Source organism: Coturnix japonica, chromosome 1, assembly GCF_001577835.2.
Source record: "Coturnix japonica isolate 7356 chromosome 1, Coturnix japonica 2.1, whole genome shotgun sequence".
Lineage (NCBI taxonomy): Eukaryota > Metazoa > Chordata > Aves > Galliformes > Phasianidae > Coturnix > Coturnix japonica.
The window spans coordinates 76,599,306-76,626,994 of NC_029516.1; the positions used below are offsets into that span (position 1 = coordinate 76,599,306).

General features: G+C 42.3%; 1 protein-coding gene across 1 annotated transcript in view; it reads left to right on the forward strand.

Moving 5' to 3' along the window:
• ZPLD1 (zona pellucida like domain containing 1) overlaps nt 1–27,689 on the forward strand; it is a 97,237-nt gene that overhangs the window by 953 nt on the left and 68,595 nt on the right. The gene's annotated exons all lie outside the window — the stretch shown is intronic.

Sequence of the window (27,689 nt, forward strand, 5' to 3'; positions counted from 1 at the left end):
ATGTTGCGGTGTTCATCCTGCATGAATGGGGCTGATTCCCCCAAATCCCTTTGACTTGCAAGTTTGCTAGACCCACCAACCTCCAAGTGTGTCTCTCAGGTCTTGGAACTGACTACCTGTAGGAGATAAATTTGTTTACTGAAAGTCACTTAGCTTACAGCTATGAGGAAATTCTGTGCCTCTTTTGTGAACAGAAGGTGATTGATTTGGTTTCCATCTACCCTTTCACCCAGTAAATGCAGCCTCAGTATGTAGGATTTGTGACAGTTTAAGAAAGCAACTTTTGGTGCTTGATCTTACAGAGGTTTGTGCTCCTTCCCCTCTCCCAGGTACTCTCTTTCCCTTCCCAGTGTAAGCTCTCCTGCTGCTGTTTTCTTGCCTGAGGCTTTGTACATTATCCTATGAATATGATCTCAGTCTAAAATCCAAACCAAGGCATAAACACAACAGAAAGTAGCAGAACTGTTTATTTTGCTTGCGTTGTCTGTTTCTGAAGAAATTACCACTGTGTTTAGCACTTTGTTTAAATTGCTGAGGTGTTCCCATGTCTTTGAAGGGTTACTCTGCACTTGCTTGTGGCATGCTTCTCCTAATCACCTCTGTTTATTGCTGACACATACTTGGCTTGTTTCACCTGTCTGTGATCTGGAGATGGGGGCAGGAGAAGGAAACATGCAGATTTCCCAACCTGGGACCAGAGGTAGCAGTGCAGAGAGCCCTGGCTGTGTGCGGCAGTGACGCACATAGGTGGGCTAATGGGTTGAGGGGAGGAGGAAGGCTATCAACAACTGCATTCCTGTTAAAGCCCTTTTTGGCAGTAACAAGGCACTGAAAACAAGTTCTGGATATGCATGTGCACTGCTGTCTGGCAGTACATGATGCTTTTGTTTGAGGTGCACTGGTGCCCCATGCCAGTGTTGGAAATGGTGTTCATCCTATGGTGGGCTCCTGATGCCAGCATGAGTGAGCTGGCTTTGTTCTTCTGGAGGCTTCTCAATTTCTGTCCTCCCTCTGTTTCCACTTTCATGGAGACCAGGATGGAAGTTGTTTGCATCGTTCCCGACTGACCGATACTCATGAAACAGCTGTCCTGGTGCAGGCAGGAGCCCTTGAGGAGCTGAGGCAAGCCTGAGGCATTGAAATGAGAACGTGTGTTGTTGCAACACCTCTTACACTGCTGTGGTTTCTGTTCTCGCACTCCTCCCATCCTCTCTGACTAATGCTGTAGGAACGTGACAAGCCAAACTCTGTGGGTTATTGTTTAAATTTCTTCCCTTGACTCTTTGAAAATAAGAAGCTAAAAAGAGGCACACAACATTCTGGCCTCCAAAGTAAGGTAGTGCTGTGCTGCTGGAGGATTCTGAAAAGTGAGCCATGGTCTGGGTTTGTTAGAGGAAACTCCTTACCAGAGAGTGAGTGCTCAGCTCCTTTGGCCTTGTGTCCCCTGACAATATATTCAGAAGAACAGCAATAAAAAAACCTGTTTGTTCCCAAAAGTTTCACCTGTGAATTTAAGGTGTCTTGTTCAAGAGGACAGGAAAATAAAAACAAACAACTGTGTTGTTCATGGCGCTGAAAATAAAAATATAAATAACACAGTGGTGGCAGCTCTCTTGAGGGACATGGTAGGGAGAAAAGAATTGACAGTCACATGCTGTGCTCAACTTTGTGGTAACAGCTTTCAAAATTACACTAGTGTTAGCCTTGTTTGTTACTAAGCTCCCAGAGTGACAACAAAAAATGCTACTGTGGGTTTTCATCCTGCTGATCAGAGATGAAGTCAAGTGAAGGCTGGGATTTCAAGCTCCAAAATGCTTTTTTATGCTTCAGTAATCCCTTCTACTTTAAATATTTGTCTTCTGTAGCTTTGCTGTAATCTTTTTTTGCCTCATTCAACATAATCATTGAAGTAATGATGCTAAATTAGTTGTGGTTCCGTAACTTGCAGCAGATTTTGTTCCCAAATGCGGTGCTGTGTCAGCACTGCAGAAAAGCTGTTTGCACACTGCAGGGTTGGAATTTCTTCACTGTCTTTTTCCTCAGGTTTGTTGTTGTTTTTAATGAATGGCACAAGTTGGGATGCTTTCTAAAACTAATAAAAGTAATTGTGATTGTAAGGTTTCCAGCTCAAGAGGGTAAAGGCTAAAAACCTGCCAGTGAATGGAGCTGTTAATTAACAACTATTTATTGAGCTATTCCCAGTCTTTGACTTAATCTATCATAACTTTTAGTAAATCATCCTTGCTGATTACATACATGCCCACTGTGTTACCATGTGGTATTTACAGGCAAAAAGAACTCAGCAACTACAAATTAGTAGGGCATGCTCACAATCTGGATCAGATCAGAAAACATTTTCAGCCAAAAAGAATGCATGTCATTTTTTAAAAAACAGAGGGTCTTGAGTGTAGTGTTGGGGTTGGGTGGCTGAAGGGCATCTCTCTCATTGGGTCAGGAATCAACTGCATCCCTGTGAATGCTTCTTGCCTCTCCCTTTGAAGCAGTATAGTCTGTAACTGAGCTGCAGGTTGAGGTGAGGGCTGCAGAGATGTTGCTGTGCTGGATCGACTAGGAAACACTGTGCTGGGCAGGTTGGGAACCCTTCCATGAAACCCCAGGAGTGTCACGGATGTGGCCACTTGTCTGTTTTTATTTTGAAACAGTGCTGTACAGTTAGAATGAGATGACCTGAGAGTGATTTGGAGAGAGTCTGCTTCCCTACTAGCTTTCAGACCTTAATATATATATTATCCACCCTTCATAAGGCATTACAGGTGCTTGTGTTCCCCAGGAGAGGGAACAAGAAGGGAGGACAATAACAGAAGGTGAGCATGGAGTCAGGAAGGTGAAGACAAAATTGTTGGAACAAGTCCTGTTCACCCTCTGGTAGCTTAAACTTTTGTTTTGTGCAAGAGTGAGCCCACAGTGAATGGGTTTGGACTTAGCCTTATTTTAATAATAAATACAGTTTCAGTATGAGAGGCCGAAATATCGTTAGAAATTGCTGCTAATTAGATAGTGGCTGTTTTATGAGACTTCTGATCTCAGGTAGGATCCGTAGGGAGGCAGATCTCCTAATGTCCCTGATCACCCCTATTCCTCCCATCCTCGTGGTGGTTTGTCTTCACTAATAACCTCATCACCTGCCTGTGAGGCATCATCTTCACCTTAAGGATTAGGAGCTAAAATGCAGCAGATTAGATGACTTGCCCAAAGTCATGGAGGAAATTGGTACCTGAGCCAAAAACCTCAGAACAAGTATTTCTGAGTTGTGACTGATATCATGGTACTAGCTTTGGTTTGGTTAAAGTTGGGTTCCTTGAGCAGAAGGAAAGAGTTAAATGGAGGGTTAGGGGGAGTGGGAATTTGTATTGATATTTGAGAAATAGTACTGATTCTGACTGACTGTGATTCAAGTGTTTCTTCCACTCTCTGAACCTTTGTATCTCCCCAGCTATCAACAAAGGGAAAGAGCCTTTTTCATTGTGTTTGCTTTGCCACGTTCCCCATGTACAGACCTTCAGGTTCACAAAGCCTTTATATTTGCTGCTTTCTGGGGTTTTTCTGTCTTTTTCTTCCTTTCAGAGGTGCTTTTCCTTTCAGTGTTGCTGAGGTGCAGGTTATGGAAGGAGTGGAAGCCAGCTAGGACATGAGTAGCAAGGAGTTAAGTAATGCTCTGCCAGAACAACTTCCCGTAACTGCTGCCTGCTCTGCCCTGCCAGGAACAGCCTGTTGGATGGCAAAGTTCTGAGAGATACAACAGCCCAGGCTGGCCATCTATTGACCTGCATGGGGTTGCAGGAGAAAGCTTGTGTGTGTGCATGTGTTTTTCAAGGGAACGTATTAATTATGTATAATAATATCTAATTATCTAAGTAATGGGTGGCTGGGAGCTATGGGTGCCTGATGAAGTGTGTGTGAGAGGCTGAGGGTGCTGCTGTGTGTGGGGTACACTCAGGAGGGGACCTCACAGAGTGAGCTCTGCAGGGGCCTGTGGGGCTGCTTGCCCCAGAGCATGGTGCTGGTGACCCAGTCAGCCTGCCTTGCCCCTTGAATATGCCTTGGTAAAGGGCATGATTTTCCCCCCCATGCTTCTTTTCCACCTCCACTTTATTTATTCTGAATCCAGCAGAGGTGGATGACAAGGGGTACCTGTGGTAGAGCTTAGGATTTCTTTTAATGCGCATGTGAATCATCTACTGGTTGAAGCTTCAGAGCAGTCTGAGCAGGCTGAGCATACTTTCTGATGTCCCCAGGATTAGAATCTTCCTCTGATATTCAGTAATAGATTAAAAAGAAAAGTGAATGTAACTCTAAATATGTGTGTTCTTAAAAACAAGTTCAACTCCTTTTCCTTCCCCTCTTGCCTTGTAGCATTGTTTAAAACTTCCCAGACAAATGGTCTCCCAAATGAGGTGCATTTCTACGTTCATCAACAGCAGCATTTTTACATCCCTATGTACTCTGATTAGTCACCTCAATACCCATAGGCAACGTGGTCTAACAGCCATAAAGGATGGACTCTCCTAAGTTATTTAGGCAGGGTGTTTTTCCATTTCAGGTGAAAAAAGAATGTTTTATTAAGCCCTGCTCCCAGCCTGTTTCTTTAGCTGGTCAAGGAAGCCAAACCTAAGACCTTATTTCTCCACTGTGTATTCTCCTTCAGTTTGTGAATTTGCCTGTGTCTCCTTGTCACAATGTTAGGGAAGTCTGGTGCTCTGAAGGTGACTGATGAAAGCTTCTTGGACATACTGATATTTAGATATATTTTGAAGTCTGCCACCAAAAAAGAATGTGACTCAAGAATGTTTTATTTGCCCAGGGATGCCTTTCTTTATCTCATGTTTCTGCTCTGTTTTAGTTTATCTTCAAAAGGAGCTGAAAATCTGTTGTTAGCAGAAATTAGATGATAAAACATCAGCATAGGCCAGATGAAAGAGGATGCAAGAGGCAAGTGGGTCATCCATAACCAGAGCAGAGAGGAGGTCTGCCTGATTTGTGCCACTGTCTACCGCGGCCAGACAATAAAGTCATAATTTTTACCAGCTCTCCAGATGGGGAAAAAGCATTTGAACTCCTTTCTAAAGAAAAGATAGAAGCCATCTTTTCTCTACTTGTAATACGGAATTCAGGTGCTCTCCTTTCATTTTTTGTTAAACATGCTATGATGTACTCATGTTGTTTAACTCTCCTCTGACCTAAGATGATGTATAGATATTGTCCTCTGATGTTGTTTTTCCTTGAATTATTATGGAAATTGAAGCACAAATGTGGGTTGTTTTCTTTTTCCTCAGAAGTGTACTTTTTAAATTCACACACACTGTTTAAATAATGCCTTAACATTTAAAACATACCTTATCATTTAAAAGGCATTTGTATACAGAAGTGTAACTATGGAAGAAGTTTGCAGCAAAGTAAAAACTTGTTCACGGACTGATCTGTTGTGATCTGTAGCATTTTAATCTACGGCAGCTCTGCAGTGATTGCTCTCTTTTTTTTTTTTTCTTCTTTTTTTTTCTCCCATGAGTGGGATTCTTTACAAGGCCTTGCCATGCTGTGTTTGTGCATGTGCTTTGCATGCTGTAACTTGGCTTTAGGAAACTGGTGTTCTCAGTTCTTGGGGTGTACAATATGGCCACTTTCACAGAACTAATGTGAAGTGTGAATGATTGCTTATGAGGTACTTCTGCCCCATGCTTTTCTAGGGAGGGGGATCTTTCCACAAAACTGAGAGTATGGTTAGGAGGAAGAAGGGACAGATGTGGAAGGGCTTGGCTTAGGCAGGTTCTTGGAGTTCCCTCTTCTGCTTGTACAGACATAAACTACCATGCTTCTAAAGATGACAGGGATTCAATATGGGCCCTTGGTGTCTTAGCTAGTCTTGCATTTAGCATGTGAATGAAAGAGCCTTGTGGAGATCATCTCTGACGTGATACTAAGATTTTAAACATCTTTTTCCCCAGTTGGGGTTGCATGCATAGGCATCTTGTCTGTTTCGCCTTGGTTTCAAGGAGTAGAAAAGCTTACCAGAGTTCATCCTTACGCAGATACTAAACATGGTCGCTGTGTAGCATTTGGACCATCACAAGCCTTCATTTTTGCTGACTGCTATCAAACAGCTTGCACCAATAAATAAAACAAACAAACAAACAAACCAGGAATGTGTTGCTCTTCTTGAACAGCTTTTTAAAATTTGATCCATTAAAAAAAAGAATTAATGTCTTTGGTAATGAAGACATATTCCTCAGAGCAGCTCATTGGAAGGAGAGGGGTAAAGTATTTGACACACACAATAAATGACTTATACTTCTGTTTCAAAAACCATACAGATCTGCAGTTCTAAAGCTGCAGAAAGAGCTCCACTCACTGGTGGGATATGTTCTGGGCTCACCAGCATGGTGACTGGTCCTGAGCTAAAGAGATCTCAAACAGAGCAACAGTTCCAAATGATAATGTAACTGCTCCACTGGGAAATCCAGTGTTTAGTGTAGGGCCACTTTTTTCCTTGCAAAGCCAACTCAAAATCATTTAATGTTTCTTAGCTTTGTGCATGGAAGTTACCATATGCTCTGAGTTAGAGGAAGTTTACTTTTATGCGAGTGGAATAGATCTACAGTCTGTTCAGAACTTTGTCTGGTTCCTTAAGCATGGGTGGTTGTTGTGCAAGATTGTATGGGAAGTATGTGGCTTGGTTCCCACTATGATATAAAGAGGAGAAAAAAAATCCGTTTTTGACCAATATATTTTTCCCTTTTCCTGACACAGACAGCATTTCTGCTTCCTGTTATGCTCTCTGCCTAAAGCAGGCCTCTCTACAAATGCCCTGGCAGTGGGCCATGCAGCTGCCTGCTTGCAGCTGCTTGGTGTGGGGAACTTTCTTGTGGTGCTGGAACTGCTGGTATTGTGATTTTGTTGTTCCAATTGGCATCAATTAACACTTTAAAAGTGAATGTAGTGATGGCTTGCAGGCTCTTGTGACAGCAAAATGTAGGTTTATCATGGCTGCATCGTTCAGAGCTAGATCACAGTTCACAAATTGCTGTGTGTCCTACAACCAATGCAGGACCAGGCCTGCAGAGTTAGAGGCATGATGGGGCCAGGCATGCAGAGATGTCTTGTCTGACTTTGCATGAGTCAGTGCTGGCAGCGGAAGCACTGCTATGGCATCAGTGTGGCAATGCCATGGTGTAGGTCTGCACATGTGAAGTTGGATGGCTTTCAATCCCAGTGAGGCATAAGCCGTATGTATCCTTGAGGCTGTCTTGGCTTCATGGTCTCTGTGGTACTTGTAAGTAGTGACAAGACCGTTTCTGGAAACAAAAAATGCTTTCTGCCCATGTAAAATCCAGCTTGATGTGTTACCACTGGTATATTGCCTGGGCTTACTCAACTGACACTGACTATGGAAAATGGCCTTAGTTGTCTCCATCACTCTGGCTTGACAGCTGCCTGGCTAGTGGGGATGGGGAGAAGGGGGTGTATGAGCACATGGTGAAGATATAAAGTCGGCTCTGAAAGTAATGCTTCCTATTTCATCATGTTGGCCCACAGTATTAAAGGTGGTTGTTGGTGGCGTGGCAATAGAGGTTGAACCTTCCCAATATTCTCTTATGTCTCATTGCCACGTGACAGATGGCAGCAGGGGGCTGCCTGAAAAAATGGTGTCTGACGTGGGAGTGCATATGAAGCAAAAGTGTAATTGAATTCCACCATGTAGAATAAATGGCACTCACTGACACTCATCAATGCTTGCTGAATGTTGCAAACAGTGCATGTGGGCACACTGAGGCAGTGGGTGGTGCATCTCAGCAGTGGCAGCAGGAGATCACCTCTGCACCTTTACAAGCGCAGCATGCAGGCTCTTGTTCGTCTCTGAAAATCCATAGCTAATGGTATTACACATGTTGAGAAACAGTGTTTTGTAGATGAGAATTTGCTTTATTAAATAGTGCTATTGTGATCTTTGTATCAGTTGTAGTCTCCCTGGAAATAAATAGGAGGGTTGTTAGAATTAGGATAGCATCGTTAGGTTGTGGTTGGACTTGATGATCTTTAAGGTCTTTTCCAACCTGAACAATTCTGTGATTCTATGATTCTATGTCATGAATTTACATTTGTTGGGTTTACTACCAGTCCTAAGGACTGATTCCTGGCACATTCATCAGCGCTGTCTTTAATTGTCTTGAATGTTGTCAGTGTATTCATCTCTGAACAGATGTTAGTGTGCGCCATAGAAAAAAATTCTTTGATGCTAATTGAAGGTGCTGAGGGGCCTAAGAATACAAATCAATCTGTGCTCACTCAACCATGGTTATAATATTATTTGACTGCAGTCCTGGAGTGAAAAAACCTCACTTCTCTGTGGCACGTGATCTTGTCAGGACAGGTAGCTCTAGTCTGAGCAGGAGGCATGCTGTATGTATGGCTGTGTTACCTGGCTCATGGTGGGAGTGCAACCTGTGCTGCTGAGTTGTGACCTGGATGCATCTGGAAGAGACCAGTCTCTTAAGCCTTGAGACTTGTGTAATTTATATCTGCTTAAAAATTTCCCTGTCCATGTGCATATTGGCTCAGCTGAAGGTCAGGACTGGCAACTCTTCTTTCCATGCAAGTATCTCATTTAATGCCAGGGTGAGCACTTCTAAAGAGTCGTACTAGCTTGTTGGGCCCTGTACTTTCTCAGGAGTGCCCATAAGCAGGTACCCTGATGGGAGAGAAGAGTGAGGCAAGTATGTGTGATGCTGTTCCTAGTATCCTTGTAAAGAGTAGTCTGTAATAACCTGATGTACTGAAAGTCACCTAGGAATTTCTGTTGTGTATACATTAAGGGTTGTTATGATCTTATGCTCATGTGGCTTTACTGCCCTCTCTAGATGCACAGGAAACTCCCCATGAGTCAAGGTTTTAAAACAGCAAAAAGCTTCTGTGAGCAATATTGTGTTTCCAAATTCCCTTCTCTAAAGCTTTTGTAAGCCTCAACCCCTGAAGTTGGGCTGGATGTGAGGGACGGGGCCCAGCTCCTGGCTCTCACACAGAGTGGTTGCCAGCTTCATGGCAGCTCAGTCTAGCCTGTAGCTGCTTTGCAGATGGTGGTGGTGCTGCTGCTTGGCAGTATGGATCTGAGACCTCACTGTGCTAAGTGATGTGCAAACAAATTGTTGTCCCAGTTCCTGGTAGCCTGCGAGCTAAATGAATATTGATCTGAACTCACACAGGAATCCAGGCAGGCATATCCATGTAGCTCTGGTCTTATTGGTACAGGTTTGTCAAGTCCCTTGTGAAAGAAAAGTAGTTTCTGCAGACTCTGCAGATCAGCTTTGGCAGATGATATTTTTATCATTTATCTTTGACAGGAAACTGAAATGGTCAGATGATATGGTGAGGGACACTACTCTCTTCCAGTGCTATTGTTGTCACAAATTACAAGCAATAGCCATCTGCCACATAGCTGTATGAAAACATGTGCATTTCACAAATGCTTGTTTATAATAGATGATACGTACTTACCACAGCCTTAAAACGTGCAGCTATCTGGACCAGAATAATTGTTAGAAAAACAAATCAGTTCAATTTCAGTGCTGTTGAGAGCCATAGTGTAGCCAAGATATAAATGCTTGAAATAATTTATTAAGTGGCATAGATGAGAAGTCTGTTGCAAATTTTTTTAACCTCCTTTTGAAGTAAGAGTGAATCCCTTAGTGCTTAAGATCTGCATTTCTTCAGCTTGAGGACTTTTATCTGGTATCCAGGGGAAAACAAGGATTCTACATCTATTTCCTTTCTGAAGGAATAGATTGGTGAATTAATAGAAAAGCGGAATTTGAGAGATATCTGCTTCAACTGTTGGGGTTAGTTAATGTGGTGAACAAAAGTTACCTGAAATTTCCTGTGCTACGTACATGCATTTCTGAGTGTTTTAGCAAAAGTAAAGTTTCATATGAAGCGTAATTGAACTTGAATTCCTACAAAGAACAGGATTGTTGTCACTGTTAATCAAATTTTTTTTTCTTTTTTTTTTTTTTTTTTTTTTTCCTTAAAGAGCATACGACTTTTCCAAGACATTCAAATTAAGATATGCTTTCTGCTCTTTGTTACACAGATAACAAGCATGTTGGCACTTGTATTATATGCTCTCAGTCCTGATGCAAAACCTCTTTCTTTAGTATGTGCAACTTCTCAACATCCTTTACGGTCTTTATTGTCTTAGACAATAGACTTCAAATGATTGTAGTACTCCTGACAGACACCTGAATTATAAACCTTCTTTAGCCTTTTTATCTGGAGCAGGATCATCCAGCCTTGCTGAGAAAGTCCATCCTCCCTCTGGTTAAAAGACAAAGTTGCTTCAGAATGTAAGGGAATACTGTTGTGAATCTACTACAAACATCCATCACGGCCAGCATAATAAAATAGGAGGAGTTACTTTCGGATCACCCGTTGTATATTGCTACTATCCCCTGCATGGAGGTTCCATCTAACTTTGCTGAAGAACGTTCAGAGAGGAATATAGATTCTTGTGTAATGTAGTGTGTACTTTGTCAGATGTGGGTGTGGTATATTTGTCCTCCATAGAGTAGTATCTTGAAGTACCACTATTCTTTGATTACTGACTTACCAGTGCTTCTTTCTTGTAAGAGCTAGTGTGGTGTGGTACTTCTGATCTGTTTCAGTACGTCACGGCAAAGAATGAAGGCAGATGAAGCAGGACCCGCTGGAGGGGTGAGGGCAGAGAGGCAAACACAGCTGTATGGAGCTGAGTGACAGCTCAGACCCTGAAGGGAGGCTTTACTTTAATAACACGGTGTAGCTCATCTGTCAGTCTGCGAGTGTCTTGAATACACTCATACAAAAATGTGATGGAACCCTTTCACCTGGAAATCATGTACATACAAGTGTGGGCATAGAGCACAAAATGCCTTTGTAAGAACTTTCTTAAGTGTTACCCAGTACTTAAAGACGGGAGCAATCATTTTGTATCTGAAGCATCTTTTTGACATTTAAGAAAAAAAGATGGGGTGCTGTGTTCACAAATCTTCTCAATCTCCCCCCTGACCGGAGGAATTGAGTTGATACTGGAAGATTTATCTCTCCTTGAAGCTGTCGAGACTGTGGTGATTCAGCCAGTGGGCAGTTTGTTACACAGAGATAGCTGTTTCCTGAAAAACCACGTGCTGTTACGTCTGCTGGAGTCAAAGGTCTGCAGATCATGCTTTCCACTTGGCTTTTCTAAATGTTTTGAGCATGGCTGGAGGTTTTCCTGATGCTCTTCTGTCAATGCTTTCTTTTTTTTTTTTAATCATTTCCCAAGACTGAAGAATAGTGTGCACATACCACGGATGATAGAACACCTCATGGATGTTGGTGTCTCTGATGTTTTTCATGGAGATTTCTTGTTTCAAAACTACTGGGTTTGGGGAAATATTCTGGGAAAGACTGTTTATCTTCTTACCCCTCCTTGTGATCCTGATCAAAATTTGCAATAGCCTGTAGTAATAAACTGAATGTGAATTCAGAACTACCCTAAAATCAAATATAAGTGGTGAAGTGACAATGCTGTTGGAATTCCTTGTGTGTAAAGAGAATCAGTCTGTGCTTTCTGCTTTTATGTAAAGAAGAAAGCAGGAACTAACTTTAGTATGGGTAAGAACTGCAAGACTTAGTAAGATGATGATCTGTTAAGCATAGACTCAGTGAGATTCTGTAGCACTTGAAAAGGTAAAAGGAGGACTTCATGCTCTTTGTGGGGTGAACTATGTGAGCTACAAAAAGGCTGGATGAGAAGGATGAAGCAGAATTAGAATGAGAGGGTGGATGTGTGGGTATTATAGAAATCTGACAAGAATAGGAGAAAAGCAATCTGCTAATACTTCAGTTTAGACTAAAGAGCCTTCTCTTGATTCCCAGACAATGCTGGCATCATGTGGCCACTTTATTTAGCTTGCCTTGTATTAAAGTATTGGAAAAATACTTGCTTCCCCTCTGCATCTTACTGCATGGAAGCCCTCAAAACTCACAAATTCCAGAACAAACAAACAAAAAAACCCTGCTGTTTCATTTGTCTGGGTGCTCTGGGATATTTCCATTTTATAGTAGACATGAGGCGTCTTAATAAAGTTTTATTCTTTTCACTTTCTGACTAGACTTCACTTCGCCACAGTTTTCAGCCGTGCTTCGGGTTTGAGTCTAAATGAGAGGAGGAAATTGCCTCTTTCATAGCAAGCAGGCTGTGCTTGTAAGGAGAGGGAAGCAGCACTAGGGGACAGTGGGTTTGCAGAGACTCAAGAGAAAGGAAAGCAGCAGTTTGTAAAGAGGATGAGTGGGGACTGCAAGGCAGGAAGCCAAGCTCATTTTGTAAAGAGCTGGAGAATGTGAGATCCTATAGTTGCTAAGAGATAACCACACAAGGTACAGATGTGGGAACAAGAAAAAATGGAAGCTGTAACGTTGCTTTTCATGGGGTACTTGAGAAAGAACAACTCTCAGACTTGTGGCTTCTGGGCAGCAGAGAAGGAAGCTGCACGTTTAATTCTGAATTCAGCTGTTTAGTTTAATAGGTTAGGCTATAGAAAAGAAAATCAATTTAAATGCATTCTACTGGTATTCTGGAAGAATGGAAACATGGGTAGAGATACAATCTAGTATTAGTTGAAGTGGGATCCTGTTACACAGACTAGATTGACTTAAAGAATTTTGCAGAAATTCCCCTGAAGCTCGAGTAAATAAAGCCTAGGTAGTAGAGCTTTAATCAATGGCACTAATAGCTTATTAACCTCCATATGAAATAGCCTGCCAAGAATAAAAAGCAGAATCCATTTAGGAGAGCTCCTCTTTGAAGATCTGTATGTTCAGGTAAAATAGCAAACTTGGCAAGAAACATAAAAAGCCAAAAAACCATACTTTTTTCATCTGTTTCAGACTGAGAAACAGATGATACAGCATTCTGAAGTATGACAAAATATGTACAGCTACACACTTGGGTAAACTTACATTCATGCTTACAAGCATTTGTATGTATAGAAATGTATGTAGTCATGCTTCTCTGCAGAGACAAATGCTTGGACATCTACACTGCACTGAACTTAGTAATTTAGCTGTTTCTGTATCAAGCTGAAAATCCTTGACATGTTACTAGATTCTTTCTAAGTAATAATGAAGATTCAAGAGCAGTTTCCTGGGAAAGCTCCCTGCCTTTACAGCAGACTCAGCGAAATCAGACTGACTGAAGTTAGTACTGCAGATGATGAATGCAAATGCTCTGCTTTTCTATGGTACATTTTTCCCTTCGGCTTCTATCCATAAAAGGAAGAGACTTATTCTTTATATATGATTAAAGGGAAATACATACGTATACCTACTCTGTATATGATTTGCTAGACAATTTGTTTCTAAAGACTGCTTTTCCATGCTGATTCTTGCAGGCGTGCTGATAAAAAGAAAGAGAAAATAGTGTTCTGTTCTGTGTTTTTCCACTGGAATGTTAAGCAGGAGACTGCCTGCAACATTAAAGTTGTTGGGTTGCATGCACATTGAACTACCCAATATCTAAAGAGCTCACTGGAGCAGAACTCACTGCCAAGCTGTTAAGTAGTTACTTATTTTCTTGAGTGTGTTGGAAGGGGGTTCGTGGATAAAGAAGGAAAATGTGAAAATGACTGAGGACTACAGTTCCTTAGGTTTGTTGGAGTTAGGGGAAAGGTGAGACTGTTAGAAGGTTACTTTTTCTTAAATCTTTCTCATTTCTCCTGGCAGAGAGAATAAGTTCCTTAATTATATAATCTTAGAAGTTTTTGTCTAGTTCTTTGGGTGAAGAGCAGAACCTGTTATTAGTGACAAGTCATTTTGGGCCATGATGGTAGAGACAGTCTTTCTGGGGCCTGTTTTTCTCTGAACTGGAGCCATAGTGAACAGGTGCTGGAAGACAAGTGAATGGAACACATCTTTAAAAGGTGAATAGGGTCTACATCTTGTGATGATACAGGACAAAATTTACCTTGACTGTGACAGAAAAAGTAAGCAGATGATTAATTCTCTTCTATGCTATTACATCACCCTTTCACTCTCATTTTTCTATGAAATTAATACTAGCAAGTAAAATCTCTAAATGTGACAGCAAGGCGTACTCTGTGTTCTCAGTCATCTCAGTCATAGAATGGTTTGGGTTGGAAAGGACCTCAAGGATCATCAAGTTCCAACCCCCATGCCACAGGCAGGTCTGCTAGCCACTACATCAAGTACTAGATCAGTACTATAAAAGCTATGTTGAGAATAGATAGGGAAAAAGCAGAAGGGCTATCCCAAATATTGTGGAATACTCTCAGGTGGGTTTTTTAATCAGCAGAGCTGATTAAAAAGTCAAGAGCTGACTGCTGGAAGATACTCCATAAAAACAAATTATGTTATTAATCAAATCAAAGCACAGAATTCTCCACATAGTTAGGTAGTGGGACTAAGTTGTTTTATATATATATAACAAACCCTATATAGTGGTACAGGTCACCACCCCTGGCAGACCCTTGTGACCTCCCTGACTCCACCCCAGGTGCACACAGGCACCACCTACCCAATATGCAACATCTCCCCCCTCTTTATCATCTGCATGCAATAAAAGGGAAACAAGAGGTCTAAAGAACTTCATTTTGTTAAAAATAAATAAATAAATACAAGCCTAGGGCAGTGGCCCTTCGTACAGTTGCCATTTGCTTCCTGGACCAAGCCTATAGACATAGCTGTTTTTCTCCCTGAGGTTAGGCACCAGCCAAGGACTTTTCCAGTTTGTTTTTTTTGCTCACTTGGGATCTGTTCAAAAGCTGGAATTAGTCCTGTAGCAAAGACAGACAGTAGGTCCTGGGGGAAGAATGAGGACAGGACAGACTTATCACAGTGCATTCCTGATGTACTCTGCTTGAACAGGCAAATGGACAGATTGCTGCAACTGGGTCTAAGCTGTGTATTTTCATGCTGATGAAAGCTGTTTCCATGACTGATCACTGTGTGGGCCCCTGTCCTCTTGTGCCAGCAGATATGATTTCCCCTTCCCCCATTGCAGTGACTCTTGGCTCTGACATGTTGTCTGTGGTCTCATATCTACCACCTATCCATAGCACTGGCTGGTGAGGTCAGTGTGGTGGGGTCACAGGCTCACCCAAATAAGGCTGGTTTCTGTGTATCTGACAAGACTTATTGCTCTCATGCTTTACAGTAGGTGCTCTGGGACTGGTAACATAGAGCTGGCAGTCCTCTAAATATCCAAACAAGATGCTGTGCTACAGTGTATCCCCAAAAGGAATAGGGAAGACAGTAACAATTTGGTCCTGCCAAATATTTCTCAGTGTTTGATGTGATTAAGACCTGTCCCTTTCCACTTGGGCTGAGAAGGAACATTTTACCTGCAGGACCTGTCAGGGCTCTCTGGGGACTTCTGCTAAGGACAGCGAGTGGACAGGGTGCCTGTGGAGTTTGCTGGGCTGTAGGAAGTGGAAGAGGGCAGGTTATGGCATGGGGTGGGATGGACAGCAGTGAGGGTCACCAAAGGTTTCCCTTGTAGCTCAGCTGGGTTCTCAGTCACCTAATCCAGGTGAGCATTAGTGATACCTTGTAATATGCAGAGCTGCCTCTGTATTACATAATGTATGGGTAAATAAATGCTGTCTCTAACAGGGAAGGATTTTTTGTCTCTCAGGCAATGCAAGGATACCAAGAGAACCAAGTCTGGCCTCTAGTGGTTTGTTTTAATTGAGGTTTTTCAAATTAGCAAGAAAAAGGACTGTCAGGGGAAGTACATTTTTTTTTTTTTTCATACAAGGACAAAGTAAATATTAGATTATAGTAGCTTTATAAATATTTGTTTATTTCTGTAATTTGTAAAGCTTTGCAGAGATTTTGGCCCCATTGTGCATCTGAGATGCTCTCCTACAACTTGGTTCTCAGCTGTAGTGCAGACGTATCTCACTTGGCTTAAAGCAGGATCTGAAACAAACCCTCATCTATGAAATGCAGTTCCCTGAAGTACAGACAGACTTAATAATGGCAAGCAATGAGAGTGCTAGCAATAAGCTTATGTATTTATCTATGATCATCAGTTTTAATCTTGAGTAGAATAAGTACCAAATGGGCAAGGTGGAACAAGTGGTGCTTTGTCTTACTTTTGGTTTCTGGGGGGGTATGTGTGGTATGTGTGTGAATGCATCCTCATCTGCACTTGCCCACGACCTGTGAGGTTCTTATCTATCTTGAGATCACTGGAGAAAAGTTATTACTGGTGCTCACTAAGTGTAAAATATTCTTTGCACTAAGATGTTGCTGATTGGTGCTGACTCAAATGTGAGCAAGACATAAAACCATATGGGTGTAAAGTGTGCCTTTCATGCCTGCCCATCATGTCCCTTACTCACAGGTTTTTCCCTCTGAGGCTTCTGGTTCTGCTTCAGCAGTGACTCAACTGTTTGTGACCCTGATCAACACAAATGGTAGTCTGGCATATTAAGGAAAGTTGAAACTAGTCCTGATTTTAAGTAGCTAAGCAGCTACTTCATGAGTATCTGAGTTATCCCTGTAGCTGGGCCAGAGTAGTCTGAAGTAATTGGGAATAACAGCTTCCGCAGACTGTGCTCTTCTTTTTCCCAACCAGAGCCCTCCATTATTTCAGAAGCTTGGTGGCTTGGGAGAGCCTTCCTTACCCCAGGATAGAGGAAAAACTTGGGAAACAAAGCACAGCTTAACTCACCTTCTGTGCATGTTGTGGTGACTTAGCCTTGAGCATGAATGGAACTCCAGGTTTCCTGCTTGTAGTGGTTTCTCAGATGTGACTGTGCTCAACAACAAATGCCTGTAAGATCATTGCAAGTTTGGTTAGGACACAGTCGGGTTTTCAGAAGTACATAAAACGCATTCAGTAACATTGGTTCTTCTAAAATGTGCCTCTCAAGTATCACTCTTCAAGGCCTCTCACAAGGCCAATTGATGATGATTATTAGTAAGGTTTTTTGTTTTTTCTTGGTCTGTATTAAAATGAACCCACTCCTTGTTAACGCAGGCTTGGAGGATGTGAGAATTCTTAGAGGTAGTAGAGAATGTGAAAAAGCATAATGGTCACTTGTTATTTCTCATTGTTTTGGGATACAAGACTTTATTTTCTCTTCAGGTTAAAGGACTCTTATCCCCACTCTTTAAGTTATGGCAGGCTGAGTGCTGAAAAAGGATGAGTTTTGCCTGCTTAGTACCTTAGAAACCACTTTAACATCAACATCTGCAGGTAGTTGTGCTTGTAATGAGACTGGGAAATGGTGATGTCTCAGAAATCCCTGAAGAGCATGGTTGGCAAAAGCTGGTTTGGGTGAAACTGCTTTTTCTTTATTCCAGCCACACACAAATACACATGCACAAATTCCCATCTGGTGCTTAGAGCTTAGGATATTGCCTGGGAAGAAGCAGGTTGTCTTAATGTGTGGAGAAAGCAATAGCTTTTGTTTCAAATAAGTATTCAAGTGATATATAAAAAGTGATGGTAACTAGCAAACAGGGAAAACAGCCTCCCTGTCTGGGCTTCTTGATGGAGGGCTCACTGCATCTGCTTTGTGGTAAACAGACAATGTGTTCTCACTGCCTTTTGTTGCAGATGGGTGCTCAGGAGGCAGGATGGAGTCAGCTCTGATGGTGTATGTGCATGATAACACCTATCAGTTTAGGGCTAGGGAAAGGATCTGTGTGAGGAAAATAAGAAGGCGGGATATAAGATAGGAAAGGAGACCCTTGCCTGAACAAGCAGTGTTTTCTATCATATCTGCTTTTCACAGGCATAAACTCAATTTCCAATTTATTCTGTAACAAGAAACTATTAACTTTGAAGTCCTTTAACTGAACTACGATTTGTTGCGTGTGCATTTTGTCTGCTACCTCAGACCCTTTTGTTCGTTCCCATCTGGTATTCTGATTTCTGCAGTCGTTGATGCTTCAGGGAAAGGTAGAGAAACAAAATGAACATCTTAAAATGTAATGCATGTATATATAAAACGTGGAGGGCTGTGTGTGAGAGAAACACTTCCTTTGACTGTGAGGGTGATCTGCTTGTGCAGCGAAGCAAGAAATTTGATTATTGTTGTATTCTAACCTTTATTGTAGCTTGCGGAGCTGAAAACATTACTAATGTAAATAAAATGATCCAACCTTTCCTAAGTATAATTTGCAGATGCAGTGAACCTGCCGGGCTATGTTTCAGTGCAGTCCATGCTGTGTTCTTTGCCCCACATCTTGCTTTCTGCATGGCTGTGAGATGAGGGGCTAACAAAGCCTTTACCTTCTGACGCAGTGCCACATAGAACTGAACATATTACAAGGATTTAGATCTGTGTTTTGTGCTAGTGCTCTCTCTCTCTCTCTTTTTTCTTCTAAAATAAACAAAAAAAAAACAACGTCAAAAACCCAGACAAATTCCGTAACAACTCACTTGTGTATCAGGTCAAAATCGTCCCTGTTTCCAAGGCAGGTAAGGAGCACATACCGTGACTGTTGGCATGTTTCTGCACATACCTCCTGTCAAAGCAAGGCTTGACACTGGGCTGAGTCCTCTGGGTGCGGGCAAGAAAGAGCAAAAGCAGGCAGAGTCGCAGCCGAGCCAGGCCCTGCAGATGGCAGCAGAAGAGCACGGAAGACAGAGCACGGTCTGCTCAGAGGAGGAGCGTTCCCAGCCCTAACTCGGCTGGCAGACTGCGGGCTTTCTCTGCCGAGCCTTTCTGTGAAGTGGAAGGACATGCAGTGATTTCGTGCTTTCAAGCCGTGTGCGAAAAGTCCTGTGCTGGAATTCAACACTTGGCACTCATATAGCAATGCAAAGGACAACAACAACAACAAAAACCCGAAAAGAAATATACCAACAAAATAACAGGAAAGAAAAACCAACACAACAAAACCTAACCACTTGTGCTGGAAGAAAGAGAAGTGCTCAAGATAGGGGAAAATGCCCTCACTGCAAAGTATACACTAATGTATTTTATTAGTGTGGGAGGTTCAGGTTGGATATTAAGAAAGATTTTTCTGAAGAGTGGTGAGCTACTGGAGTGGGCTGCCAGGGAGGTGGTGGTCTCATAATTCCTGGAGGTGTTCAAGACCTGTGTAGACATGACACTGAGGGACATGGTTAGTGGGCACAGTGGGGGTGGGTTTGTGATTGGACTAGATGATCTTAGTGGTCTTTTCCAACCTTAATGATTCTATGATTTTCAGGTGATGCACTCTGAGTGTTCTGTTATCGTCCTACGGTGTAAATACTGGCAAAAGAGCTTGAGCAGAAGGTTGTTTCCAATGAGGGGGTCATAACTATTGATGAGACGAACAACCTTGTCAGCCTGAGCCAAGGGGTGCTTTCTCAAAAGCAGGGCTGTTGGGGTGATGTGTACTGGGGAAAAAAAAAACTACTTGAAAAATTGTGCTAAGCTCATAGTTACTACTTGCTTCCATGAGACATGAGTTCAGAAGCCTTCACACAGCAAATGGAGTTGAAGTAGTCACTCCATGCTGAGTACCAGGAGCTGTTGTTACTCAGGCTAAAGAGTGTATTGCAAGAGCGGTACATAGGGTTCTTGGCATACTGTGTCCCCCTGACTGTCTTCTCATATGTGTGAGATGGTGGGAGGCAGGCATCAGTTTTGAATTTCCATCACTTCTAGAGCACTCAATTTATACTGGGAAGATCTTCAGCCAGCTGCTGAAGCCAGTGATGAGCCTGCTTTGCATGGTTGGCTTATGAGCCAGGATCAAGCTCTGGGTGTCTGTTGTGATTATTTATTATGGTGGGTGAATGTAATCATTATAGCAGGTTGAAGAGGCCATTTACTGTACATAATTACAGCTGATTGTATTTTGTATATATACCTGTTAGTAAAAGCACCCACAGCAATGGATCTGTTGTTGTGATATCAATCAAAGTAAGACTGCTATAAGAAAGGGCTATTGCCCATGCAAAACAACTCCTCTTCAGCAGCATTTTTATTATGTCTTTTTAATACACACGTAGGTGGTAGTACATAACCTGTGGAAGATGTGCAATTAAATCGTATACTTACACTCTTTTCAGAACTCATGCCACTATACCAGTTTTATGTCTGCAGTCACATTAGTACTACTGGTTTCTCGCAATCACCATAAAAAATTAACAAAGGCAGTATTCTATAAAATGTGGTTTATTGAGCATATTGAACAGCGATACACGGATCCGTGAACCTGTGTGTAGCCAGATAACTCTAAGTCATGGTTGTAGTACTGTCTTGAAAATGAACTCAAAATTGACTTTGCTATTATTGCGAGTTCTTTGCTTTATAACTGTCAAAATTCCTGTTGAACTCCAGAGTGCTTGAAGGCCAGCTGAGATGGTTATATTTATTTATTTATTAACAAAAACCTTTACCTGTCTCCTAATATTTTGCAGTGCCTTTAAGTTGAAACAAATGAGCTCTTTTAATACAATGAAAAGTGGTGGTGAAGTTCAGAAGCCTCTGTTATGAATTTCCTGGTGCAGAATCTTAGTTCTGGTAAACGTTCTCGGAAAGGGTAGTCAGGCACTGGAATGCACTGCCCAGAGAGGTGGTGGAGTCACTGACCATGGGATTGTTCAAGGAATGTTTGGATGTTGTGTTGAGGGATATGATTTAGCTGGGAAGTATTGGTGATGGTTGGACTAGATGATCTTCTAGGTCTTTTCCAACCTTGATAATTCTGTGATTCTGTTTTTCAAAGGTTAACAACAGCCAAAACAAAAAGACAAGTCCTACTTAGAACTGCACATTACTATGCACACTATACATAGGGCTGGTAGTTGGGCACCTCTCTTGGAAGGAGATCTCTTTATGAAGATCTCCCTGCAGATCAAGTTTGGCTCTTCTGCATCTAGTAATGGTCCTAGGCCCTAGACCATCTTAGGCTATTCAAAGGGAATTATACTGTAACTGTTTGGACACTAAAACATCAAAAATTTAATTGTCTGAGCTTAGCCTTTTCTGAGGAGAAAGGGGAAGCAGATGTCTCACCATGAATTGAACAGAGCACTGAGTTTTAAGTGAATTAACCCCCTTTTTTTCTTCTCCTAGTTTATTTTAATTTCTGAGCTCCAAACGCATTCCCTGAATGCATTCCAGAGATGTTAAGACAGTTTTCATATCGGAACCCTTGTGATCACTAAAATGCTTGGGCATAATGTACAAGTGGCATCATGTATCATCTCTTGAACAGCATCAGTGTGCAAGATCGTTGTAGAGCTCTATGGTTTACAGAATGACCTGCCTTGCAGCCCTCACGAGAATAAAATCAGAGGGTGAAAGAGCCCAACAGCGGGTTTTCTAGGTTGGGTTTCTCTGCCTCTTATCTGTCTGGCAGAGACGAAGGGTAACATTTTAGGCAGGAGGGGCGGCCGGCCTGCAGGAGGCACTGTCGGACAAGGAATGAGAAACAGCCATCGCGGGGGGCGGAGAGAACGGCAGTGCTTTCGGTTCGGCGTTAAAGCCCACGCCGGGAGAGGCTTAGGCAGAGCCCGGGTTGGTTGAGGGGCAGCGAGGTGAGATCTAGAGGAGTGAAAATGAGGTGTCTGGAGCGGCAGCTGTTCTCCTCCCCAGGCTGGTGACGGCTGTCACTTCATGGCCTCGAGCCTTTGGCTGGAGGCTGAGATGGAGGTGGCAGGCAGTGAGGAGCATGGCTGTGTTCCTCACTGGGATCTGCTGTTTCTGCTTACTCTATCTAAAAAGCATCTCCTGGTTGTTCCTTCCAGACCCATTGCCATCGTTTTCCTTCTTTTGAAGTTCCTAGGAATCCTAGTCCCATTTCCTCATTAACTCTCTAGATTTTTTGAGGAGCTTAATACATATCTTTCATTTTAGTTATGTAAATGCCTTTTTATGCCTTCAGGTTTTAAACGTTTTCTGCAGTGATTTAAGGCATCCCTTAGATGAATTTATAGACTGTTGCTGAAAAGAGTACACCTCAAGTACTGTGTTCAGTTTTGGGTCCCGTGTTCCAAGAAAGGCATTGAGGCACTCGAGTGTATCCGGAGAAGGGTGGTGAAGCTGGTGAGGGGTCTGGAGCACAAGCATTATTAGGAGCAGATGAGAGAGCTGGGGTCATTTAGTATGGAAAAGATAAGGCTTAGGGGAACTTTACTGCTCTCTGCAACTCCCTGGAAGTTCTCCTAGATAGCAGCAATAGGACAAGAGGTTGTAGCCTTAAGTTGCAGCAGGAGAGGTTCAGGTTGGATATTAGGAAATAAGCTGCCTAGGGAGGTGGTGGAGTCCGCTGTCCCTGATGCAGTTCAAGAAACCTGTAGGTTTGGCACTGAGAGACATGGTTAGTGGGCATATGGTGGTGGTGGGTTGATGGTTGAACTAAATGACCTTAGAAATCTTAGAGTTAGGGTACTATGGTTTAGGCTTGATGATCTTCAAGGTCTTTTCCAGCCTGGGTAATTCTATGATTCTAAGTCTTTTCCAACCTGTTTGTGATTCTAAGAGCAAACCTAGTCTGTTTACTTAATCTCTCCAGCCCAAATTCCGTAAGAATTATAAATATGACATGGTTATCTTTACCATTCAATACTATAAGAAGATATAAGGCATTAAAATCTTTTATGTATGAGCCCTTCTGTACTATTCCCTTTTCAAGGGCTGGGAGAAAACCTCAAAGCTTCTGTTATTTTAGTTCATTAGGTTGTTCTTTGTCAGGAAATGCAGTTGGGATACCTTATATATCTTTTACAGTGGAATTCTGTACAGCTGGAAAACGTTTTCTTTTGTGTGACAAACGGGTCCCAAACTACCAGTCTAACTGCAAGTAGTGCTTTGTCTCTTTCTGGTTCTCTTGAAGCATTTTGGCATTAATGTATTTTCAACCACCCTTAATATGAATAATAATGATCTCATTAAGGCTGACAAACCTGTCCTCTTTAGAAACTTTATTTTAACACAGGATGATTTGAATTTCCATAGATAAATTAAGTGTTAGCCTTGAGTAAGAACAAATTTGTAGATAATTAAAATTGGGATTAGTGAAAGAAGAGGTGAGGAATGGGGGTCAGAGGCAAACCACTGTGGGTCACACACCATCAATTTTGCTCTCGCAGTTGTGTTCAGCACAGAAATTTCCATACTGCTGGTCAGAATAGTTTATAGTAGTTTAGCGCAACAAGTTGCTCAGTTTAAAGCACAGCATTACTTTAGTGACACTGATAAATTCTCTCACTTATAACTAAGAGGTTTAATGACAAAGAGAGTGGGCAAGCAAAGTCTGGTGTGGCAGTAAATGAGTGGTGCAGCAGTTTATGTTGGAGGGTGTGCAGGGAGGGTGCTGTCATTCTTCTACTTCAAATGGCATTTGTATCCCACTCACAAGGATCTCCAGTTATAGAATAGGTTGATTTTGAAGAGACCTTAAAAATTGTCTGGTTTCAACACCCTGCTGCTGTAGGCAGAGTTGCCAGCCAGTAAATCAGTCACTATATTAGATTGCCTATGACTCCATCCAGCCCAGCCTTGAACACTTCCAGGGATGAGGCATTCATAGCTGGGCAACTTATTCCAGTCTCCACTCTCTGAGGGAAAAAAAAAAAAATCCCCTATCATTTAATCTAAATCTCCCCTCTTTTAGTTTAACACCATTCACCCAGCAGAAAGCTTTTTGCTCTGGAGCCCCTATGGCCTCTGCAGCAACAGGAGCTAATGCACCTATGCTGAACTCTTAAGGGAACATGTAGTCACTCTCTGTAGAAGAGTGATTGGTGGAATTGTGTTCTACCATCCTTGAGACAAAACATAAGCCACAAAAAACAAAGGATCCCCTACCCTCTCACACCAAGGTGGAAGGAGGGGACCTAGGAGATAGGATGTGTTGGAGCAAGTTTTTGCTCAGGGCAGCAGATGAATCCGCTCAGTGTCTGCCTCACTCTCCCAGGTGCCTTTACACAGTGAGGCTTTGGAGTGGATAGACAGGCAGATGCTGATGTGCATCAATGTCCATCCAGATTGGAGGGGTTACCTAGGCTTGTCAGCTTGTTCCCCATATCATGACTACCTCTCTTGTCATAAGTGACTCCTGATGGAAATGCAGGGAAGTCTGCTGCTTCCCTGAAGCCTGAGCATGAGATGTTACTGGAAAATTCTAGTACCGGGTACGGCCCACTGATCATTATCCATTAATGGTTATTACTGGTCATGTCAGCAGCAATGAAGTGGCAAAAAAGAGCTCTAAAGGCAATCAAAAGGCACTTCAGGGCCTTGGGGCAATTGGTTGAAGGATCAGGGGCATAGGTTCTGTTTTCATCTGCCCTTCCATTGGCAGGGAACAACACTAAGGAATGAAAGGAACAGGCAGACCCAGCTAATCAATACATGGCTCTAAGGATATGGTGTTACCAGCAGAGTTCTGAGTTTCTCAACACAACACTAGGCCTGCTGATGTCTGACTGGATGTGCCTTTCTCTGGATGGGAAAGGGATTTTTGTGCAGGAGTTAGCAGAGCTGATCAGTAGAACTTTAGCTATGGAGGGGGAAAGGGGATAAAATCAAACTTATGGAATGGCACACCAAAAGTTGAAGGACTGTGTGTTAGTGAGATCCTTCAGTCTGATCTTTGAAGTGCTGGATACAATGAGGCACATTTGAAAAGTTCTATACCAATGCATTCAGCATGAGGAACAAGTAAGAAGAGTTAGAAATCTTGACTCATTGGCGTAAGTGCAGCTTAGTGTGAAGAGTTTTCTGACTAGTGTGTTATTATGCATGGCTCTAAGCCAGGCATGTCCAAACAACAGCATGGCTGGCAATGCAGCTTGCCCTTGCCTTGTGCTGTAAAGGCAGCAGCTCTTCCCTGTGGGGTGGCCTGGAGCATGCACCCATCACAGCAACAGCCAAACTGTCAGTACGCTGTTAATGCTGTGTCCATGGAAATTTTGATACATTGGCTAAACACAGTGCTCTGAACAGCAAAGAATACAAAGGCATACACAGTAGTCTAAATTTGACCTCATCAGGGCAGATTAGAGGGGGAGGATCCCCTTCTTCAACCTGCTGGCTGCGCTCTTTTTAGTGCACTCCAGGTAACCATTGTCTTTCTTGGCCAGAAAGGCACACTGCCGACTCATGGCCAACCTACTGTCCATCATTACATCTGTGTCCTTCTCTGCAGAGCTCCTCTCCAGCAGGTCAGCCCCTAACCTGTACTGATGCATGCAGTTATTCCTCCCCGGTTACAGGATTCTACACTTGCTCTTGTTGAACCTCATCAGGTTCCTCTCTGCCCAACTCTCCAGTCTGTCCAGGTCTTGTTGAATGGTAGCACAGCCTTCTGGTGTGTCAGCCACTCCTCCCAGCTTTGTGTCGTCAGCAAACTTGCTGAGAGGGGACTCTAGCCATTTATCCCGATTGTTGATGAAGATATTGAATAAGGCCAGGCCCAGCACTGACCTTTGGGGAACACTGCTAGTAACAGGCCTCCAATTATCTCTGCCATTGACCATAACCCTCTGAACTCTGCCAGTCATCCACTTCTCAGTCCAGCTCACCATCCACTCATTTATCCCACACTTTCTATGCTTTATGACGAGGATATTGTGGGAGATGGTGTTAGGTCTTGGTAATTGGAGGGCTACCAGTCTCACTTTGTTGCCTGGCAAAATTATGGCAGAATTATTCTACAAGTTATTGAAAACAACCTGAAGGACAGTGCTGCCATTGGTCACAGAAGGCCAACAGCAACTGTGATGGTGTGTATGAGAACTGGACAAAGGTTCCTTTCTCCCTTCCCTCTTTTCCTTCTGTCTTTATATAATAAAGATAATAATAATAATATAAAATAACTTTTAAATATCACCCAAACTGTGCCTACTATTGTGCTGCTCTTAACTGCTGAATCTATAGCAAGGTGAACAAACAAGTAGCCTTATAATGGAGGCGGTAATGGAAAACTATCAGATATCAAGACTTTCCCCAGAAGGTAAAATAGGAAGTCTAATGACAAATGGCTTAGTTACGTGTTCTCTTAATATAAATGAGCATTTCCTTAATTTCTTAGTAGCTCCTATGGATTAATGTAGACTTCTACCTTTATGGGTAGAGTAAGTATACATACAGAAATTGTAAGGGACTTGGACTCTATCAACCTAGTACTCTTTTTCCCCTTAATTACATCATTCATCTGCTGCTGACTCTCTTTGTATCAGAAGATCAGTGAAATGCTGGGCTATCTTGGCAATTGCCCTTTTCTTTGGCTGTTCTGGAGATGTAATAAGGTGTTTATTTTAAAAGTTATAAGTGCCAGTGAACAGCTCAGCAATACTGCTCGAGTTTGGTCATTCTCTGAGATGATGTAGTGAGGCTTCTAGTATAGCTTAAAGGGCAGAGGGGGTAAGTTGGATCCAGCAGGGTTTATGACACTCCCTGGGGCAGTGAAACTATGAAAAACTAATATTTATAGTTGATTTCTAATATCTACAGTTCCCATTGTGGGAAGCTTATTTCAGTTCTGTTTGAATGAATGGAATCTTTCCTTTAATTCATCACAATAAAAAATAATAAGCTGAAGTGCATTTTGTCACTGGTAGCTTGCTGTTGGTTGGAGATAATGGAGAAAAACCTTCAGAGCTTTTTGCCAAGTACTTGCAGTTTTCTTGACTGTTATTATGATTATTTTCTTCTGCATGGTGCAAAAGTGAAAGTCTCCCAGACAAGAAATAGAGGAGGCAAATAGAAATTCAGGTTCCACTATGTGCTCCCTAGCAGTCTGGTTCCTGCCCCTTGCAATACATTAAGGCCTTGTGGTGCAGAATTTTCTCTAAATCTCCTTTTGTCTCTACTCAGGAGGATAGTATTTGCTGGAGCACTTTTTACCCTGATTTGTGCATACATCTTTTTGGCTGTCCAGGAGGATAGAACTGAGTTCTAAGCAGTAGTTCTATAACTGTGAGTTAAATTCCCCTGCTTACATAAAAGTAGCAAGCAGAGGCTGGTTAAGTATTGGGTGTATACTGAGGGAATTAAAATTGAGAGGCCTTGTTTTAAAGTGGGCAGCAGCCATTACTGTGGTGCTGTGTTTGGATGTAACAGGTTTCCATGTCTAGCCTGGCAAAGAGAAAGAAGACTGCAGGGTTGGCAGGGAAGAATGGAAGACCTGCTCTTATGGAAGGGGTGCTGAAAGCCACACTGATTTCTTCTGGTTCTGCAGGCTTATAAGCCTGCTTCCCACTGACACTTTGTATTCTGAAGAAGCTGGATTCATTCTGGTTAGGTTTTCATTTACATCCTAGTGATGATTTTTATACTTGTCTTTGGTGAAAGATATTTGATAAGCTGCTTTATGTATTCAGATGTATTGGACATCTGTGGGATTGGCTTTTAAGACATAGCTGAAATGAAGCCAGGGTATAAAACCAGTAAAGTAGGATACTTTTGATAGTTTCTGGAGTTTCTGTGTGTTTTGCTGTTTACAGCAACGCGTGCTTATGAACAAATGCTTGTTAGAATCTAAAGATATGTCTTTCTAGTGATATAGATTGCAATAATTCCAGCACAGCCAACGTTCCCTGCAAATAAAGAAGAGGTTGAGTCCTATGAATTTACTCCTTTTATTATTTTAAAATTGCTACTGCAATTGTTGTAAGGGCTTGAAAAGCAAGTTTAGAACATTATTAGAGACTTGTCCCTTGAGGCATGTCCTTTATAGAG